Source organism: Hirundo rustica, chromosome 12 (assembly GCF_015227805.2).
Source record: "Hirundo rustica isolate bHirRus1 chromosome 12, bHirRus1.pri.v3, whole genome shotgun sequence".
Lineage (NCBI taxonomy): Eukaryota > Metazoa > Chordata > Aves > Passeriformes > Hirundinidae > Hirundo > Hirundo rustica.
The window spans coordinates 14,673,154-14,694,291 of NC_053461.1; the positions used below are offsets into that span (position 1 = coordinate 14,673,154).

The 21,138-nt window shown below is 43.7% G+C and overlaps 1 protein-coding gene across 28 annotated transcripts in view; it reads right to left on the bottom strand.

The window, feature by feature from the left end:
- MAGI1 (membrane associated guanylate kinase, WW and PDZ domain containing 1) overlaps positions 1–21,138 on the bottom strand; it is a 335,096-nt gene that overhangs the window by 86,971 nt on the left and 226,987 nt on the right. The window lies entirely within an intron of this gene.

Genomic DNA, 21,138 nt, shown 5'->3' on the forward strand with positions numbered 1-21,138 from the left:
CACCTGGGAATATGCCAGCAATTATTTTCCTTCTGTTAGCATTGTCTCTCATACTTCACCAAAACCGCAGTCTGTATTACCAGATAAGGCAACTATTTTCCAGGTTCCATTATTTCTGTAACACTATCTCACCAAGTGTTCTCTCACATCATAAACATAATTTCTCCCTTGTTTCTTCTTACTGTTTTATCTCTGTTTATGCTATTATTTTTTTTATTCAGCATTAAGAAGTACCATTTTTGGTACAGTTTTGATGCACCATTCACACACGCTCACTTGAAGAGACAACCTGACAACTCTTCCTACAGATGTTCACCTACAAGCTCATTCCAGTTCAGGAATACTTTTGAATAATAAGTCACACACAATCTCTCTCTCTGGCACGTGACAATTTCTGTAGTGCCCATGGAGAACTGGCAATGATCACTGCCACTCTGCCAGCTCTGAAACTCTTGTCCCTTCTGGCCAATTTACAGCACTCTGAAGCACAGGGAAAGATGAGTCATTTCATGACTTTTTTTTCCTAAGATGACTTGGAACGCTGCATTTTAGGTCATTGAGCACAGCTTCATTGATAAGGATCAATTTATGCTCAATAGCCTTTATTTTCCATGACTCTGGAGGCTGGGATGTGACTGGATTCCGTACATCTGAGATTAAATACAAATGACAGATTTACAGCTGGTACAGGAAGCTGAATTTCAGAAGAAAGACCGGATTTAGAGAGTTGGAGGTGTCCAAATGCTGTGGCTGAAACCAATCTGCTGGCTTGGGAATAACTTCAGAGACATGGAAACCACACCTAACATTCAACAAAGCATAATTTCTCACTTCTGAGGGACTCTTCTGGCCCCTGGGCAGTGTCTTCTCAGTGCATACAATTTCTTAAACCCTCTATAAAAGGACAGAAGAAAGAATAAAGAAGCTGAGCTTCTGAAAACTAATTGGGAAGACTCCAGTTCTCAGAAGTTGAAAGAGCATAAATTTACCATGCCTGCATCTGGCAAATGTTTTCCTCAAGTGCCAGGAAAGCGGAAAGTCTGCTTATCTCCTATTCATCTGAGAGACTGTTCAAGAGGTCAGTCTTGACAGAGTGACACCCTTGAAAGACTATCACTAGATTAATTTCCTTGATTGACATCCACTCTCTCTAACAACCTCCATTTCTTGTTTCAAAATAGAAACTTTATATTTTTTTTTTTTATTTTTTACCGTCAGCCTTCAGAGAGTCTATAAATTCCTGTGCTTTTTTCCATCATTCCTCCTCTTGGAGCTGTATGAATGGGTGAAGGAGGGAGAAAAAGTAAGGAAGGGGATGGAAACAGTGATGGATATCTCCACCCTGCTAGCAGAATTACTCTTTCCTATTTGGAAAGGACTCAGTCTTGCATTCTTTGTGTTTCTGAATCCTTACAGTAAGGCTACGACAGTTTTTACTGGGTAGATTTTAACAGAAGACAATTTTCTTTCACAGATCTAGTCCAGAGAAATGCTGGGGCTGCACCACGTGCCCCTCTCCGCCCCAGTGCTGGTGCTTCCATCCCAAGGCAGGCAGAGAAGCTCACTCAGGTCGCTCCCTGGCACGCCAGGAGCACGGAGCACACACCCAGCAGCCAGGATGATCCCAGCCCAGGTGTCACATCTCCTCCCTGAGCAGTGACATTGCCACTGAGGCTGTGAGGATCCTCCCCGGAGCCTTGTGCCTGGCGGCCACTGCCACATTCCCCTACACCCGGCCAGCGAGTGGGGAGCAGGGAGGGTGAAAAGCCGCAGCAATAACTGTGACCAGTGGTATGATGTGGCTGTCCCGTGCCTGGAGCAAAGTGGGAGTGAGGATTAGACTCTGTAGCACTGCTCATCAATCAATCAAATGTCACCCCCGGCCATGCGGCGCGTGAGCCCAACGACAAAGCTCGGGACGTGTTTTCCCAATAACTACTAACGCATTGATGAGACACAGAGATCAGGGAACTTCAGGATTGCTTTCACCTTATCTTTTAAAGCCTCTTTTTTTCCCCTCTTTATCTCTATCTTCCCACAGAGCATATTTATTAATAATTTTTCTTTCCTTCCTTCTGAATTTTTTTAGCGGTGAAATTGCAGTCAGCAGTTTACTGGTGCTGGGTGCCTATTTGACATGACAATTATATCTCTGCCATAATTCCTCTGAGTCATTTTAATGGATCTATTTGTTTCATCTCAGTGTTCTTAATTTCCTGAATATGTTCAAGTCAAGAAAAAAAAAAAAAGCAGCTGTGCCTGCTATCAGCGCGACTGCCTGCAACACAGGCAGAAAGCATTAGGAAAGTCACCGCGGAAAAGGAAAACATTGCACCACAGAGATTACATTTGTCACCTCAGCTGGTCCTCAGCAGCAAACCCAGGGAAAAGAAAAACTATGCTGGCTGGGATATCTTATCTGGGCGAAGGCGAAAAACCCAACAACTTTCCCATGTTGCTGTCTGGAGCAGAGATTGCTTGCAGATGCTCCGGCTGTTATCCTGCTCCACATCTGAGCAAGTGTTACTGAATGCAATTCAGGAAGGCAGGGGGAAGGGAAAACCCGCCTCCGTTTTTCTTGTAGCAGAATGACAGGCTGCCGGCTGGACACACGCCTGGCAGATGGCATTTCAAAGAGTTTTCATGGACCATCTGGGATGTGTACAATGATTACAAACCACACTTACAACAAAGCCAGAAGGGCTGCCTCACAAGGAGGGTGGGGGGAGCAAGAAAAGGGGGAAGAAAAGAAAGCCAAGAGGCACAAACTCCGTGACTTTTCCCAGGCACAGGACACCGGGAATAATCAGCACCTTCCACCCTTTACACAGCCTGCAACAACTGCTCCAAGGCTGTGCAGCTTGTGAGTGCACAGGCCAGCACCAGCACAGCCTGCAAGCCACCATGGAGCTCTCTGCTGATCAACTCCAATTGTAATTAAGTCTCCCATCGCTAGCACGGCTTAATTATGTACAAAAGCAAAGTGCGTGTATCCTCCTTCCCCCTTTAAATTGCATTTCAACATCCTCACCATGGGATGGTCTTCAGTGAAGGGGATGACTATGCTTTATCAGAGCTAATAGCAGGTCAGACCACTGCTCATGGCAGAATTAATTGAGCACAATGAGAGCTGTATCTAGCCCAAACAAAAGATAAGATACTCCACTCGAGAAGATGAGCCAATCATATTTAAATATGTTTAGTTGCCTGTCTTGTTTGCATTGAAATATTAAGTGGCATGAAATCTTACTGCCTTTAGGTACCAATTTAGCTAATTAATCTGAGCTACGTCCATTGTGTGACTACCTCAGAATTGCTAATGCTGCAACAAGAAGGAACTGGAGGGGAAACTGAGTGGCTACCAACTCCTTCTGCACATTTAATGGTTCATGAGATTTCAGGCTTATTTGGCTAGCATATCCCACAGCTCACACAACTACTTGGATACATTACATTCACAGGGGAATTCCTCAAACTTCCTGTAAACACAGAAGATTTAAAGAAACAAAAAAATAAGCCTTCTGGTTAGCACTGCAGTTTTTCCCTTCTCTCATGGACTGGGGAAGTAAAACTACGTCTAACATGAATGGCTCAGATGAAACGTCTGCCCAGCTCTTGGTTTGGTTATCACCCCCAAGCTATCTGCATCCCAGCTTATTCATGCATCCCTAATCCTTGGGCCACAGCAGGGGGATCTCACCACGGGCTGGAGACCCCACCTGAGAACTGCTTCTAGACACAGGTGAGTTTGCCCAAGGACAGCTCAGTGCTGTACGTGAACTCATTAGAGCTGGTGCACACACGCCCAGAATAACTGGGCTGTGGCTCAGATGAACTGATGACTATCAACTACTGCGCTGAATAATTTAAGTGGCCATTTAAAAGACAAATAGCTTCTGCTGTTGTGTTTCCTGTCAACCATGCTGACGCTTACCCAACACGAGCCTCAATTATACTATGGCCAGACTGTTAATATACGACTCAGGGGCTGTTTAGTTCTTTATCAATCTACCAGGGCTTCAAGTTAAGCTGTTAATATTCACTGATGCCCTGCTGCTAAATTAATCAGAGTCTTGCTTATTGTAATCTAAAAATAAGACTTAATGGGGCTGCAGTCGCTTCAAATTGCTTCCACGTTAAAAGAAAAACTGTTCTTGAGCAGTAATGCTGTTACCGTGCACCAAAACAGCCCCTAGCAAGTCATTTGGAAGTCACCATCTCAAGATCAGAGTACCTACAACTCCCATTTGCAAAGCAGTAATTTCTGCAAACTCCTTCTCCGGTTCCACTGGCTGGCAGTGACAATCTGGTGAGCCACCAAAATACCTCTCATCGAACCACAAGCCATTTGCTCCTCATCTCCACTGACCAGCATCTCTTAAAATGACAGATAACGTGGGAGCTGTGCACTCAAAGTAATGATAATAGTTGCTACAACCGTATTTTACACAGACTCAAGCCGCTGGTGGTTACCAGCAGTGGTGGAACTGCAGTAAACAAGGTTTTAATTTGAAGCGTGCAGGGATGCTCCTGACTCAGGAGGCTGCAAGGCCAAGGGCTGCTGTGGGAGGTTCGGAAAGGCTGGGGTGGGAGGAAGGCAGGGTGCTGTTCTTCCCATTGTTCTAAAAAACTGGTGTGTTTGTTCATTCAGCAAGAAGAGACTGCTTTCATCACCCACACGGAAGAACCTTCAGCTGCCAAAGAAGAAACATACTAGGAAAAACAGCCCCTTTTCCCTCCCACTGTGTTTGGAGGTCACCTTCTTCCTTCACATCACAGGGTAATTTGGAGAGCCTGCTTTGGCTCTCCTGCATCTGTCTCCCATGGTGCCAGATAACTGGAAAGCAGAACAAACTTCACAGATCTGTTAATAGCAAATGGAGAAGGGAAAAGACAGAGACAACTCGGTCTGACTCCAGAAGAGGGAACCTGATCAGCAGCCAAGCCTAAGACAGAACTTATCAGCAGCGCAGTACTAAAAACAGCCTTATCCACATCCACAAAAATAAAGTGTAACCTGTCTGCAAGAAGATGCTGTACACAGAACACCTTATCTTATTGACTTCTGGAGTTACTCAAACTAAGGATACCTTATTTTTTCCCCAACAGAAGTAAAAGGAACTGTACTTGGGCATTGTTGTTCAATCCATTATACACTGTAACCCCACGTACTTGTGGTAAGGGGTCATTCATAGTTGTAACTATTCCAGACAGGCCCAATCTGTTACAAACCAAACACGCTCAGCTTATAAATACAATTTTCTCCTGAAACTTGAAACTCAGGAAGCCCATTTTGGGGTTTTGAATTCCATCCCTTCTCCAGACAGAGACTTTGACACCCAAGAACGTGACAAGCATCCAAAGTGTCTTGGTAGAGAAGGAGAAGCTCAACCCAAAGAAATGAACTAGAAATTACCTCACTGTTAGTTAGCCCTGTTAATGATGCATGCACAGGAACAGATGCTGATTGACTCTTCCTGGCCACACACACAACTGCAGGACTAAAAGCAAATTTCTGTCACTGTGGTCAGCAGGAACAACTGATTAAACCCAGCAAAGGGCTGACCAAGACAAACCTGCCTTCCTACAGACACGCTTCAGAGAGAAATGCATTTCACCGCCGTGGCCTAAAAAGCCATTTTTCTTCCATGGGGGAGATGGAAGGGATTCGTACAAAAGAGCTTCCACATTTCCTTCTCCCACCTGCCCTTCCAGCAAGTGGCCAAAGAAGGACCAGCAGCTTGCGAGGAACTGTTGCCCAGAGGGCTGTGCCAGCCGTGCACACAAGTGCTGGCAAGTTGACCCTCAGCACACACCGAAGCCCTTCTCCCCATCTCTGAGACGCTGCGTCCAGCTGCAGCTCCCCGGCCCTTCCCCTCAAAGAAGCACGGACTGCCCCGAGCCTCCCTGGAGAAGTGATTCAGCCAAGCCACACAGCGCAGCTCACACTGTGTAAACCCTCCAGGCAGCAAGTTATTTTTGTCCTTTATAAATCTATTTTTGGTATTTCAGCGGCCTTCCCTGCCGCCAAATAAGAACACTGATAATATTCAACACATTTATGCTCAGAGCGCTCTGAGGTAGAGAAAGTGGGTTTGTTTGGGTTGATAGCACAAGACCAGCCAAACCCAGGCTCTCAAAGGACTCCAGGAACCTAATTCTAGAGAAATCAATGAGATTTAGGAAACCCAACATATCAGGATCAGGGCCTAACAGATTAAAAGGGACAAAAATAACTTGCAAGCTCGTCTGTACGTGTTGCGAAACACCACGCCAAGGCTGGGCAGAGCCAGTTCAGCACGAGGGGCTCACCCTCCACCGTAATATCAACTTAAAAGAAACTGCTAATTACCTGATGACGAGAAGTAAAGGTATAAAACCTGCCACGCCCCCCAAGAAAGCCACTTTAAGAGGGCGCATTTAAGGATCTATGCCAAATATTCCAACAGAGCATCCCTCCCTGACCTGAGGAAAGTACCACCAGTGGTTGTACTGTCAATGTGGCACTTGCTAATGCAGTCACAGCCTCTTCGTGTGTCCTTCAGAGCATTTATTTGCTATCTCCTTTTTTCTGGCACCAAATAAAGCATAAATAATAAATAGTCACAATAGCAGCAGCTCTAGATCCCTTTCTTTGAGTGACTGCTGTTACCTCACCAGACACCTGCAGCCAAATCCCTCTCATTTCCCACGAGGTGGGACACCCACCAAGAAGATTAAACTTCATGAACTAATGAGTTTGCCATTAATCCTGTGTTCCTAGAGTCCAACAGCATGATATCCACTAATTTAAATTGTGAACTACTGATGAAAAGGCAAACAGTGTACCTCCTTGGCAAGAATACCTTAGCTGTAACCATGCACAGTTTTATTCATTCTAATATATGGATTAGTGTAATAAAGCGTAATTTTATAAATCAATAAAGCTGTAGTAATGACATTGCACTGTAATGTTCTGCTTTTAAATACTGGCTCAGAAATGAATGAAAATTGCCATTTGTCTAAGTGTGGATGCAACTTACAGAAAGTGAAATTAGCTGACAGTAAATTAGCAAGGTGATTATATACTTGCATTTATATTCCGTTTCTCTCATATATACAATTTTAGAAGCTTAGATAATCCTGCAGCCATGGCACACACCTTTATTTCAAAAGGTCCACCTTTCAACTTTGTAAAAATTATCATAGTTACTTTCAGTAGAAATGTCTGTCTTGGGGAAAGGCCATAGCTGAGGGTGGTAAATTAAATAGATACACTGGATAATTACAGAGCATCCTGATTAGCTGGTTATTTTTAATCCTGTAGATCATTCACTCTGCTACTTCAACCCAAGCCCAGCCTGATCCCTGCAGTGCTTCCACATCAGTCACCTGCAGCCTCACCATGCTGAGGCACAGCAGTGGAAAAGCACAACAGGGACTCAGATGACAATTCCATATGAATGTGCACATCTGTATTAAATACAACAGGCCAAAGGTGTGCGTGGGAAAGTGCTTAAAATACCCTGAACTCACAGGAGGCCTGGGATGGAGGGTTGCTCCCATGCATTCAGCACTTTTAAACAAACACTTCATTGTATTATTTATACTTTCCCATCTTAGGAAGCTGTTTATCAGGAGACATAACCCATCATGCTTTATATCTGCTTTTTTCATGGCTGCTTACAAAGCTGTCTGATTTCTCCAAAGTGCCAAGAGGAGGTGTAGCCCAGTCTGAGAGCTTCTCAGCTCAAGGACAGCATTAAACCAAACTTTGAACTGGTCCAGTAGCAGCATCCAGCTGCTGAGAAAGAAAACGGCCATTGACTCCCTGGGAGGTTTGGCTGAGTGGCTGGATTAAGACAGTGTAGCATTAAAAACTGCATTTCATTAGCTATCAGATCTTCACAGGGCTTGGTACAAGTTTTGAGTAGGTTATACAGCAGTAGAACCACAGAATAGGTAAGAAATAAAACAGCTCTCAAACCTTCTGCCTGATGTTCCAGACCAAAGGATGGGAGAAGGGGGCTTTGGAAAAGATGAGGGGACAAGACAGCATTTGGGACTGGGTACACAGTAAACCCTTACAAGATGAATTGCCAAGTCACAGAGCAAAGACAGACACAAAACCAGGGAAGTCTGATCAGTCAAGCTCACTGTTTTCCTGAGAAAATTTAAGGGTTTTATAAACATTATACAATCCTTTTTGCCTGCCATGAAGTAGTGGAGGAATTTCCCTATTTGGGGAAAGACATGCAGTGGGAGTTCTGAAGCAGAAATACAGTGAACAAGAACACAGTGACCAGTTTCATCAAAAAATAACGAAAACTTGTTTGGACAATACGTGTGACTATTTCAAACAAAAAGAATACCCTGACAGTCACACTCCCAAGGCCAGAGCCTTTAATTTCTGGGACTGGAAGGCTCCTGCAGTGTCCATTCACTTGGCTGGAATCCCTGACCTTCATGTCCTTTGTTGAATTTTGGCAGTTCACATCCTCTTGTCTGGGGCTGCCACCCAGAGCTCAACATGCATTTCAATCTCCATCTCAATCTGTACCAGCTACCTGGACCAGGTGTATTCCTCAACAGCATGGCTACACAAGCTGACACAACTATTGGAAGAAAAAAAAAAATGCAACCCTTTTCTTTAAAACTGGATACCAAAACATTTAAAATTCCACAAAACAAGATATCCTATTTTCTATTCTACTTCAAGGCTTTCAGCCGTGCCCTATGATCAGGTACCATAATTAAGCTCATAATAAATGGCATTTCCAACACAGATTGAACACCTGCAGTATTTAAATTCAGCTTTTATTCAAAAACAGTGTTTGCTTTTCACATCTGCATACATACGTGCACATATATGCACTCAAAAGCCACAGTACTAAATTTCGGATTATTTGATGTCCAACAGCTCAGCTGCCTCAACAGAGATTCTTTACCTCCTTTTGCTGTTTGTATGGCTGAGATACAACACAGTGTGGGTCATCCCCGTTTGGGTGTGATATAAAACTCCTTTTGACTTTAACTGCCCTTGCACCAGGCCTCTAATCTGTAGTTAAAAGTCTAAATAAAACACCTCACCTAACAGTAGGAAGATCAGTTTATTAGTCTAATCTCTGTAAAATTCCAACACAGAAAGAAAAAGTCATAGAAAACAAACTGATTTATCTCTGAGGCATTGCCTGTTTCAGTGACCACGTCCAGTCTACTGAAAAGGAAGAGTCAGAGAGGGTTTTTTTCCATTCTTTAAAAAAAACACAATAAAACAACAAACACCACTACACCACTACCCCCATTCCACCACACTTCCACAGAACATCAATATAGTTATTAAAGGCAGTCTTTTCCCCTGAACAACGTACACTGAAAACACCGTCTCCATGGAATACTTTCTCCCACAGCCATGAAATGCTATAAAACTAATGGACTTCAAACTGTGATAACCTCATCACACTCTTGGAAAGACAGGGTCTCCTGTGGCTCCTCAAGTTTTGGCTCTGCCCACTCACCAACACTTGGTTCAGACAGTTCTTTTTCCCTCACAAATCCTCCTTGACCTTTGCTAGCAGTTTTCCAGCTTCACATTCAACACTGACCAACATATGCAAGTGCCTGTGCAAGGAGGATGCAGACTATAGAGATTTGCACTCACATAACCATATGGATGCACTTGCTGTAGAACTCAAGGGTAGGACTAGAACAGACAGCAAATCTACCCAGCAATATGCACATTTAGGCACCATACCCTACAGATCCTATCCCTTAATTTTACCGGTTCTTAACTGCTACCAATTCCTGCATTTTTTTTTCAGTAGCTCTGTATGCAAGGCATGCTTTAGTCCTTCGTGATTGCTATCACTTCAGCTGGTTGAAAACACTCTCCTGGGTTCACCCTCTGTGATGCTGATTAGATAACAGCTCAAGATGCTGAAAAAATGCCAAACACTGAGACGCCGATTGGTGGTTGAGTTTCAGATTCATCCTGTTGATAACTGGAAGTGTTAAAATGTAAAAGAAATCAAATACATAATTTTAAAATATTTTCTTTCCTCATTGAAATAAAAATTATTCCAATATTTTGTTATTTACAGTTTTCTTTGCTGCAAATTCCATATCCCACCCACTGTAACACAGAAAGAACTTGTAGTAATTTTCTAAGTGCAATAGAATACTAAAGAAAATTCAAGTTACAATACATTCTCCTCACTTTTAATTAAAACATTTCCTGGTACAGTAAAAGCCTGCTGGTTAGGTAGGACATAACTCTGCATCTTTGCAGTCCAAAATGAACTGTGATGTTATTGATAACGTATACAAGCTTCTCCATTGATTTTATTGCTTTTCCAGTTGTACACAAACAATACAAACGTTGCCTACAAATCCTGTCATCACCTAGGAGTTACATAGGAGAGACTCTCACAGGATGCTTTACTCTGCCTTTCTGAAGCCAAGCAACACCCCTATAAGATACTCCAGTGCTTGGCTTAAATGATCTTTGCTTCATTTCATCTGATCACTTCTAGTTCTGCCTTCTCTCTGTTAAATGTCCCTGCATAGTCGTTTCCAGCCCTGCGTTCACACAAAACAATCATTCCATCGCATTACACACTCCATCATTTTATTAGCTTCTCGCAAATAATTTTCTGCAAGTGCCCCAGTTTTAAATGCCATTTTAAATTCATCTGCTGGTTTATCAATGCCCTGCTGGTGTTGACTGGGCACCAGACAACCCGAGGTGCCGCATGGAGCTGTAACTTTCACTGCTGTTGAGTAATTCCAGAGCAGCTCCAGGTCTCCACCACCACTGCTTTGAGTCCAACATAAATAAACAGCACACAGTAATTATCCTCATGGAACTGTCTGGCAGCCCAAACAAATGAGCTGTTCCTTGTCTTGCCTCCAATTCCCTGCAAAGGAAAACACCACCAGGTTTTAGCTCGCAGTTGTGCTGGCATCACACAGAGGATAAGGAAGAAATCCTCAACAGCCCAGTTACCTCCTCAGCTTAGCATGGTTGGTGGAGGGTGTTGGGGTGTGAGGTGTTGAGAAGACAGTTTTCCTAGAAATCTGATTCCTCACGCTGCTGGATCACAACATGCCTGGAAAATGAATGCCAGGAAGCACACCATCAGATCCAGGCTTTAGAAATCCCTGAGATGATATTCTCTCAGAAGTATCTGTATGTTATGTGACTTAGAGGTCAGTTGAGTGATTACCAGAGATAGACTGCTTTTCTTCAGGACAAGAATATCATATGACAGATAAGACCTTACTGAAAAAAAAATAAAAAATAAAGTTTAAATCTAAACTCCAGCACTTATTTTCAAAGTGTGAAGCATTTATCCTTTGACAGCTGTGTTGAGTCCTTCAGAGGAGTGACGCAGGTGAAACCACTCTGCCAGACACATTCTGGTACAGAACTGATAATGGGACTTGCTGCAAATCACCTGCTCAGTTCAAAGCACACAAGGATCCCAATTGCTTCAGGACCAATTTCCATGATTGGTGTCAAACACATGCTCGAGCTTTTGCAGGATAACAGCCTCAGGGCAATAAATGCTTTGTGCATAAAAAAGAAAAACAAAACAAACAAAAAAAAATTGTCTTGTGGTTCTGACTCAGGACATTGCTGGTTTAAGGTGGTCCCTGCTGCTCATGGCACTGGTGGAGGTGACAAGGCTGCAGAGAGAGCCAGCATTTCCATCTCCCAACACCATTTTTTAAAGAAATATTCCTTCATCCTGCCATGGACGTGCTACAGAAAGGCAAAAGAAAATAAGAGAGAAATCCCTGCTGCCTCTGCAGGATGAGGGTGACCAAAGTCCAATGAATAAGACATCATTTCATTGGAGGCATTTTAAATATTTAAAATAAAAATAAAACTAACAACCCAATCTTCCACCATACACCGAAAAAATCTGAGCAGGTCTCGTTTGTCAGTACATTTGCCTCCAAAATGCCTCCAGCAAGGTGGGAAGAGGAAACTGTGCCCATTTTTCAGAAGGGTTATGGAGGCACAGAACAGCCAAGCTGGCAGCCCAAGCCCAGAGCTGATTAGGAAGGAAAAAGCAGAAGGTCACTCGTGTCCCACAGTTCCATGGTTAGCAGACAATGTTTGGGAGTTAATAGCATTATGTGCTCTGTGATGCTGATCTGAGCAGATAAACGTGACAGGCCTTGGTGATGGCTTCATCAGAGGGAACTGCTGACTCAATATTCAATTTATGTGCATACACTGAAAAACAACAGATGACTTCTGCAGCAAAACACACGGGGAAAACTCTTTCTCGAGGCAACACAAAAGAGCCAAAGTAGCTAAAGCACTTTCCCACAGTGACTGTGCAGTAAAGTAAATTAGAGCTCTGAACAGCAACCATCCATTATCCCATGTAGCTTTAGGAATTCTGAGATTAATAACTGGAAAGGGCCAATAAAACAGCATTAGAAGAAAACACACATCCTTTTGATGAACTGCCCCTCACTCCTTTCAGATCACTTCATACCTCAACAGAAAATCTGAAGTTTGAAACGTTCACTATAGCATTTTTTTCTACCACTATTGCCATGTAAGTTATGCTTTACTCTTTCTAGATGAATGAATCCCATTAATTATTTCTTTTTTCCCCTCTGACCGTTCAGCCAAATTAGGCTACTTCCAGAGTTGAAGGGGAAAACGCAATCATTAACGCTTCCAAACATCCATTTGGCAGAAGAACATGTGGAAGGGAAGGCATTCCTGTGAGCTGAGAAATCATTGTCTATTACACAAATACCCTTTATTGTTGTAGCTGTCTTCCATCTATAAAATTGTACTTGAGATAGGACAAGACTGTAAACAAGTGCATTTGAAAATCACAACTCTGAGACAACCTTCAAAATAAATAAAAAAGTTATTAACACTTGTGTTGGGAACCAATTCTACTATGTTAGAATTGTAAAACCTGCATCTTGGAGAGGTTCATTCATCTCTCTTCTAACTCTTATCAGTTCCTCCCAGCCCTCCATCAGAGACCACAAAACTGTTATTCCGAGAGCTGAAGCTGATTTCCTGGATCATTTTACTCAATGGGAATCTCATTTATTATTGAAAATAACAGAAACTTGACCTTCCCTGGAGACTTTTATAGAAGTTCAGACTGGAGGTGAATTTGTCCAACCTGCATAATGCAAGTCAATTCCTCCCAGGGTAAAGCAGCATTCAAAGGGAACGAGGTTGGTAGAATTGACCCTTTTGTGCATAATTAATGCAACCACTGATCAGCCACAGCTTGAATTAGGAATTTTTCTGAAAAATAAATGCACAGCAATGAACTTACACACTTTTAAAAAGTCAAACTTCGAGAAACCAGCTCTGATCAATGAGAGGCTCTTGCTACCACAGACCTAAGCAGGTATTTTCCATGGCACACAGATTAGGGTCATTCAGAAGGAATGCTTCAAAGCAGACTGTGGCTGTGACTGCAGCTGTGACTTTTACCTGTCACAGAGCTACATACACCCTCTCTAATGGACAAGTGAGTGATTCCCTGCTTTATTCCCCACTTGGTGTGTGCAAACAACTCCTATTAGGATCAGTGGGGGTGTGTGACCATGAGAAAACACAACAAAAGCTCAAGTGCTGAAGGTACCCACAGGCTATCTGTGGCACTGTTTCATGACCTTTAGCTTACACTCCTCATCTGTTTGGAAACCATGACTACAAGTCACCACAATGTGTGAATTTACACATAATGAATAATGAATTAATCTAGAGAGGTATACCTGCTAGTCAGGTAGCAATGGTCACGATATTTATAGAACTGGATTTGTAAAGCTGCTTATTCTCAGACATCCAGTGCTTTCTTTTCTTCCTCCCAAGCCTAAGAGTAGTGCAGAGGAAAATGAGTAGTTTCTTTTGTGTACTCTGTGTTACACAGACCAGGAACTTTGTGGACTGCTGATGTCACCTGTTTACCTAGTGACATCCTATTTTCCCGTACAATATTCCCATGGAAAGGACCTCAGATTCCCAGGGTGATATTTAAATGACTAGGTAAAAACGACAGCACTTACAGGTAGATTTTGTGAGGGTTCAATATCAAAAACTCAAGTATGCAGGAGGACTAGATCTGCACCAGCATCTACAAGGGACCCCAATGGTCGGTGGTTTTGAAACCATGAAGAGCAGAAAAATAACTCTTCCTATCACATCTTTCACAGATGATGCCAAGGCAAAGCTGCTCTTGCCTTCAGGTAGAGGAATGGATTAAAAGACCTCCTTCAAGGTCTCCTTTAAAGTTTGCAAATCAGGAGAGCTGGCAGCACTGTAATTATGTAGCAGAATTTTCAAGAGGACAACGTTGTTGTAAATTATGTCAGAGTAGTAAAGTGTGCTGATAGAAGAGAATTTTTCTTTTCAAAGGTATCCAAGCCAACTCACTCATCTATTTAGAGCAGGCCTCTTTCAAATGAGTTTTTACAAAGTTCACATCTACACTGCAGCCACTCGAGGACAGAGCTCAGCAGCCAAGTATTTATGGATTTGTCAGGGCAAGTGCTGCATCTTACCAAGGGCAAAAGATCGTGTGTCTGGATTATGAGCAACACCCAACTTCAAATCCAGCCAAGGACCTTTACACACATGTGATCAACACTTTCCAGCACAGACATGGCTGCACACTCAATCACAGAATACCGAGTTGGGAAAGACCCACAACGATCATCGAGTCCAACTCCTGGCCCTGCACAGGACACCCCAACCATCCCACTGTGTGCCTGAGAGCACTATCCAGACCCAAACTCATCCCCCACGATCCCGGCAGCCCGGCAGGGCTGGGAGAGGAATGATGATGGAGGAGGGATGGAGGAGGGATGGAGGAGGGATGGAAGGAGGGATGGAAGGAGGGATGGAAGGAGGGATGGAAGGAGGGATGGAAGGAGGGATGGAAGGAGGGATGGAAGGAGGGATGGAGGAGGGATGGAGGAGGGATGGAGGAGGGATGGAGGAGGGATGGAGGAGGGATGGAGGAGGGTGCTGGGTGGCACTCACTACTGGTCCGCCCAGCTCTGCACACTCCAGGATTGTATTCAATAATCTGAATATATACATTTTATATATAACGTTATACAATCATTCTCTATAAAACTGCTATGTATTGTCATATATTACCCTATAATCAATATGTTCGTTATAGATCACTACAGCTGCTGGGACCGAAGCCCCTTCACGACAGCGGCTCCAGTGACCGACGGGACCCCGCTCACCCTCCCCGCTCCCGCAGTCAGACCAGCTTTCCTCCCCGCTTCCACCCCAGCATCCATCCCCACGGCACAGTCCGGGCTGGCTCGTTCACAGTTAACACACCAACGGTCCGAGCCGGCACCCAGGAGGAGGACCTGATTTTCACCTCAAAAGGTAAATTCCCTCCCCCGTAACTCAGGTTTTACCGCTGCTCCGGCAGCCGCCGCCTTCCCCGCTCCGTGTCCCGTGTCCCGGTAGCTCCGCGGACCGCGATCCCCCCGCCCGGCCCCGCAGCTCCGCTCACCTCCAGCCTCGGGGCAGCCGCAGCCCGGTGACCCTCACACCTCCGCACACAGGCTTATATAAACTCGCCTTGCGGATTAAAGGTTGAAAAGTTTGCGAAGTGTCGCGTTTCCACGCCGATAAGCGCGGTGCCATGTGCTCCGCCGGCTCCCAGCCCCCGCTCACCTCCGAGTGCCCCCTGCCCTCCCCGATCCCCCTGCATATAAACACCTCCCAGGGCTGGCTCAGCCTCACTCAGCCCTCCGGGCAGCACCGCCTGGCAGCCCTCAGCACGCTGCTTTTGGGTTTAAACACCACCGACTAATTTTAAATGATGCTCTGTATAACGTTGGAGACAGCTGCGGGTGACGATCGTGGTCCAGGCAAATGAAAGCTGGTAACGCACAACTGAAAGAACATATTTAGAAAGACGAGAAGAGATGGTTGAACCAAAAGGCCCATGTTCTTCAACTCTCAGCTTTGTACAGGGCTGCAGTTTTCTGGCTTAGCACATCAGGAGACCATGGTCATCCATCCTTCCGTTCTTTCTCCCTCTCTTTTCTAGCATTTTCCCCTCTCCCACAAACAGGGTTTCAGTCCCTCTCTTGGACAAAAATAGGTAAGATCAGAAAGAAAAAATGCCTGATTTTTGTGTCATTTCAGTTGTGTCAGATTTTCCCCTCAACACGTATCAAAATTTTTGGAGCATGTTAGCTGTTAAACCTCTGCTAAATTAGATTTCTCTCTTTCTCAGCTGCTTCTACCCCGCAGCAAAGGCAGAGGATAACCTGTTCCTCCTGGAGACTGAAACTGCATCATTACAGGTGTTTCTGGTACCCTTGGCCCACAGGTAGCACATCCACAACAGCCAAGTGGCTCTGTATTTCAAAGGAGTAGCTTGGACCTTGGGATAAGGTCCCAACCTTCTCACCAAAGACAGATAAGAAGTTCAGATAGGGACACCCCTCCCACACTGGACCATAAGGCCATTTCCATCTCCTTTTTCCACTAAGTAGCAATGGCTACAGAAGACACCAGTTGCTTCACCCTCATGATCTGCTTCAAGATACACTTCTTGTCACAGCAAAGCAAACAAAGGCCAAATCTGTCACACAGACCGTGCTGATTCATCCACAGTAAGAAGCAGGACTATTTGTCAGGTCATCCAGACATGAAGGTGTTGCTACTGGCTGAAGCCTGGAAGGTTACTTTTTTTTTTTTCTGGTTGGAGAACCTGAATGAAGGGCAAAATAGGTTATCTCCCTCTCTGAGAGCTAGCTTGGTTCACATACTAAGACTAATGAGCAGAATATGTAAAGGTTTGCCTCAATTAGGAAAGCCTAAGAGAGCAGCAGAGTTATGTTCCTCACTTTTGGAAAAAAAAAGTTTTCATTGCTCACCAAGAGCTTCCTAGGGCAGGTTTCTAACTCATCTTCAGTGCAGTCCCTCCCTTACTCTGTGCACATCCTGATTTTGTGAATGCTGAGTCTGTGCTGTAGAAGTAAGCCCTGTTTACAGGGGTCAGTCATTTCCTACACCCCGTGCTCAGAAGTGGGAAGAGTTTGTCATCAGACAGCAAAAAGCTAAAGACCTGTCAACACTTTCTAGGCAACAAGTTTATACAAAGTCTTGTATGAAAAGCTTCCTGCCCTTGCCCCTCTCCTTGTGCATCTCTCAAAGGACATGCAAATAGTTAATACTCAATTACCTTGATAAAATTACACATCTCCACTGCATGTTTCACCTCTTGGCTCAGTGAAAACAAGCAAGACATCATTTTTGGAGTCTACGTGCCTGCACACATACAAATAAGGACCAGTAGTGCAGAACAGGAATGCATTACCCTTTCAAAGCTCTGCTGACACATGGGTCCGGGCTTCATTATCACCTCTGGAGTTTACATCAGTGTAGGCTATAATTAGAAGTGTGTCAGAACTCAAAGAGAGCACTGCAATCATCACTGGTCTCTGCTGGCATGAATACGATAAGCAGCAGAGCATGAGGCAGAACTTCTACCCAAGTTCTTAAACAGGGATGAACCATCACCCTCTTCTCCTGTTTGAAAAAGAACATATTGAATGTTTTAAAGAAATCAGGCTGGTTCATTCTGCAGAAGCCATTAGTTAATGCCAACCTCCTGCCTTTAATCCATGACGTTGCAAAAAGGGCAGGGGGTAACAGGAGGGAGAGCAGTCTGCAGTGAGAAAAAGGGCTCAAAATACCACTAAAAACTTAAAGAAAAACAGCTGCAAAAAGCTGACCTCTCACATGTCAAGTACCATTTTTATAAAGGATTAAATATATAAAAAACGTTTTTATACAACTGCACTAATAGATTGTTAAATATGTATACTCAAATGTCTCCTGGAGTAGAACAGCTCTGCAGGAGTCATTCCTCACCCTTAAATATTCACAACATTTTGGCAGACTTGCTAAAACTGGAGCCCACATATTTTTTTTTTTTTCTTTTGTTGCAGCAACCTGCAAATCATTCTGCGCTTGTGCATTATTGATATTTTCATGGCTGTTTGCTAGTTTCAGGTGCTTAACAGTTTTGCAAAAGTGCATTAAACCCCGGTTTGTAACAAGGTTTTACACAACTGACATCTCAAAGAGGAATTTTTTTATGGGTTTCTTTAACTGCTTAAAGGCTGATTGCAAACACTTATCTCTCACCACTGGAAGGACTATAAAGCTAAAGTGAGATTTTATATCCCCATTTCAGGACACTAAAAGTATGGCACTGTAATAGAAATGCTGACATTATCCAGTTATGGTGGTGCAACCTCTCTACCATAATTATGTACAGTTGGAGATAATAAGCACTGCTGATTCAGGAGAAATCTCTGATTGGGCTGGAAGATGGAGAAGTGCTGGATAATCTGTTTCCTGAGTGGCAACAGCAGGCCTAAAGAGCATAAACGGAGGAGCAGAGTTGGTAAGGAAACAACAACAAAGTCCAATCATGACTCCTCAGAGATGCTCTTACTCTTTTCGTTGTTCATATGATTGCAAGAGACCTGAAGGACTCATTCAGGACTTGTGCTAAAAGGACATTGTAGCGTTAACCAACGCCTTGGTTTGATGACGTGGCTGAGACCCAGTCAAGAGAGCAAACAGCCCTGAATTTCAAAGGAACTGTGCTCCTTTCTGGCCTTTGAAATAACTCAAGTTCACCACCAAAAATGAAGGAAAAAGAAAAAAAATATATCTCAACATGCATGTGCATATTAAAACTGTCTGAATAACCTGCAAAAAATTGTCTTGAAATCTCTGACACATTGAAAAAAGTCCAATTATAACTGTTCAATGAGTAAATTTTTTTAGAAAGAGGGATGAGGTCTTTTCCTTCTTCCACCTTTTTTTAATTTTTTTTGGGAGATGGTCTGGTGAGATCAGACAAGAAAAGAATTTTGGTGAAAACTATAAATTCAGTGTTTTCCTGTACTGTTTCTCCTACCATATTTAATTTCTTACATATTTACATACTGAATTTCCTATTAAATGATCATCCTCTCAAAAAATGCTTGTTTGATTGATACAAAAAAATCCAAATGCCTCACTGTGACTGGCTCTAATTGCTATTAATAAATACATAATGAACATTGATAAGATTAACAAACCATTCCAAAAATTAGTTACTATATTCACTCCGCAGCTGAGACTCCAAATTAGCAGTAATGCCAGCAGGCTATTAATACTCTCAGATTAACAAAATGCAAGCAGATCATACAAGGATGAGCTTGAATTTTGCAAAATAAAATACCTGGGCAAATATTTAGCACAAAAGAAAAAAAAAAAAAAAAAAAAAAGGGTAAGTTAATATTTGTTTAGCATGGGGTATTACGGAGACAGATGAGTGGGAGGTGCAACATTTACTTTGAGGGAATGTATTCAGGCGATGAAGCACAATGTCCTCATCCACGGCATGGGACAGAGTTGCTGAGTGTCCCAGCGGTCCCTTGATGCTGATGATTTTTAGGAGCACGGCTCCTGCAGTGCCCCACACACAGCAGCAGCCTCTCCCCTCCCTGAGGGCAGACAACCTGGTCCTGGCTATAAACCAGCCCCTGTCTCCTTCCCATCCTCCCCAAAACCATCCCAACTCCTCCAGCCAACCTGCAGCTCTGCCCACCCTGCTACCTGGCCTCACCCACCGCTCTGCAGGAGAGGACAGGGAGGAATACGCACTTAATGCTTCCCATTTGTCTGATGCCCTAAGGCACCCACAATTTAATGTGTATTTCTTTTTAAAGTAAGTGGAATTGAAATAAATCCATACTGTTCGCCAGTTTCCAGCTTACATAATCAAAGTCAACTGTGCATTCACAAATTCCTCCCTTCTCTGCAAGCTCATCTGACAGTAGCAGGGGGGGAAATAATCTCCTGTGGCACTGTCTTGATTTCCCCGGGAAAATAAAATGCCTTCAGTTTATAATGACTTAGTAATGAATTAAACATTTTGAAATCCATAAAGGAACCTCAATAATAAGATCTTTAAAAATGCAGACACAGTCAAAGCAAAGACAAGAAAAAGGAAGCAGAAATATTTTTGAAATTAAGTGGAGGCAAATCACAAAGACACGGATGTGATGAAGCAAGGCAATAGGTGCACTCGGGAGAGGGGGGAGAATCCATTCACCAGCCTGAGTTCACCCATTCAGTACCCACTTCCATCAGCTACTGAACAAAACAAAGTTCCTGCAGCTATAGCTTTCTTCACTTATCCAAAGGACCTAGCTGGAGTTTTAATATAGAGAAATATCAGAGTTTTCAAACCTTTTGTTTGAAAGTTGATACAGGTACCCTGGTTAAATCCAAGCCGATGACTCCACTACACTGGGGAGTGCAGAGATCCAGACATTTGCATGGCTTAAAATGGCTGCAGCAGTTCAAGGCTTCTGTAACTTTCTGTGCACAGCACCATGGAGCACAGGAGAAGGGTCTCTTTCCTGGCTATACACTATTTTAAATTTAACAAAGCCAATGTAATTAGTCCCGTGAGCACCCCTCCAGTAACAGCTTCAGCTCCCAGCACTAGTGAGCTGTATGCTATGCAGTAATTATGCTACCAAGCTGTCAGAGCCTCCTTATCTGCATGCAAATTAGTTCATATGCTATACATCTGCTGTAATGACAGTATTAAACCAAGAATTTTATAATGAAGCCGTCCTCTTTATAGCAACATAGCACAATTACTTTATTAACATATTGCACATCTATGTCTGTAACTGCTCCCAGTCAAACAGATGAATTTTCCATTCCTCCATGCAGCAAGATCTTCGCTTCTCTCCCTATATCTGTAAATAAACACAAAGAACAGGAGCAGGAATTTCTAAACTACCTCTGTACAACACCCCTCCTCCATTGTTCCTGGCGAAGCACCGCACCGAATGCCATTAAAGCGTGACAAGGTAATTCCCGTGGCGCTCCAAAAGGTTAGGAGATGGAAGAGCAATCATCAAATCAGCAGCTGTTTGCTCCCAGCCTTGACATCAACCATCAGCTTCGGTCACCCAGGGGCTGCCGGCACCGAATGGTGGCGGGGGGGGGGACAGGAGGAGGGGACAGGAGGAGGGGACCGGAGCCCCCCGCGCTCGGAGCAAGGAGTGATGCAAAGCGAGCAAAAAAGGAAAGGCGAGGCGAGA